The following is a 1,685-nucleotide window of genomic DNA, read 5'->3' as shown; positions in this document are numbered from 1 at the left end:
CAACCACCAGGTAAAACAGCATGGTGCTTCCTCTGAAAGTTGGAAATAGCAACACAATATGACCCAGAAATCCCTCTACTTGGTATATATCCCCAAGAAATAAGAGTCTTATCATGAGTATATATATATATACACATACACACACACCCATGTTCATTGTAGCACTATACATAAGAGCAAAAACTGGCAGCAGCCTAAATGCCCAACAATGGAAGAATGGATAGTAATTGCCTTAATTTATTAAACATCGACATTGGGTTTATTAATTTATATTTATTATGTTATTTATAATGAAAATTCGGATAAAGAAATTGATCCTCAGAGTGCTTAAGTAATTCCCTCCGCTCCTAAGTCAACCCCAACCTAGATCATACAGCTAGCAAATAATACAGTTGGAATTTCACCTAGTTCAGTCTGACTCCCAAGCTTGCACACTTAAAACTGTTATGTGTTCAGTTTAATTGGTCAAGAATTTTTTTAAATCATGGATTCTATGGATTGTGTTAGCTTCTCAGACTTAAAAGTTACTCTACAATTTGAACTTAGGAGTATTGTTCCTGAAATTCAGCTGGCTAATAACATTTAATACTTCTATTAATTTATTCAAATTTTTTTGAGTAAAGAACACATGTAATGTACTCTGTTAGGTGTTTGTTATGTATATGAAGGCATAAAAAGTAAATGAAACATTGATACTGTACTCTTTAAATTTTTAGTTCAGGAAGAAAACCAAGACACAGACAGAAAATGAATACAAGTTGGAAAGTGGTAGATATCAGACTAAGATACTCAAGGATAGGATCGTATCTGGTTTTATTTGCTTCAAAGTACCTTGCTGTTATTGTTAAGTGCCATTAAGTTGGTTCTGATTCATAGCAACTCTGTATAGGATTTTTGAGGAGCATCTGGTGAATTTGAACCCCTGGCCTTGTGATTCAAACCAACCTTGTGATCTAGTGCATTATCCCACAGCGCCTTGATCTATCATAATCCTATACACAGTAGAAATTAAATAAATATGTGTTCATTTGAGTTGAAGAGAACAGATAGAATGTTATTGGACTTGAGAGAAAAAAAAAAAGATGTACATGATTTGGATAAAAAGACCTGGGGATGGCAAGTGGTAGTGGAAAAGCAGCCAAGGAAAGCAGAAGCAAGACACAGAAGAAAACAATGGTCTATCCTTAGGGAATAGCTTGTGCTTCCAAGTGACTGTAGTGTAGAGCAGTGCCAAGTATAGATCCTAGAGGGCTTTGAATGACAGACTAAAAGGGCTTGGACTTTATTCTCAGACAAGAGGGAGATAATGGAGGGACATGAGCAGAACTGTACTTTAGGAAGATGAATCTGTCAAAATTACCTTTTTTCTCCTTTTTTTGAGAGATGGGGTTCAGTTTTATTGTGTCTTCTTTGAAACTTCCATTTATACGATGGTTTTGTCTATCAAAGAACAAGAGGAAGGAAAAGCCCTGGCTTATATCATAAAAGACACCCTGGTGGTGATGTATGTCAAGTGTTGGACTGCTAACTATGAGGTTAGTAGTTCAAACCCACCAGCCAGTCTTTGGGAGAAAGATGAGTCTGTTTTTTCTTGTAAATATTTACGGTCTTGGAATTTACAACTCTATGTAGAGTTGCTGTGAGTTGGAATTTACTTGATGGCAATAGGATAACTCTGGACTGCT

The sequence above is a fragment of the Chrysochloris asiatica genome, unplaced genomic scaffold (assembly GCF_000296735.1).
Source record: "Chrysochloris asiatica unplaced genomic scaffold, ChrAsi1.0 scaffold00002, whole genome shotgun sequence".
Classification (NCBI taxonomy): Eukaryota; Metazoa; Chordata; class Mammalia; order Afrosoricida; family Chrysochloridae; genus Chrysochloris; species Chrysochloris asiatica.
Note: the sequence above shows the minus strand (reverse complement) of the source record.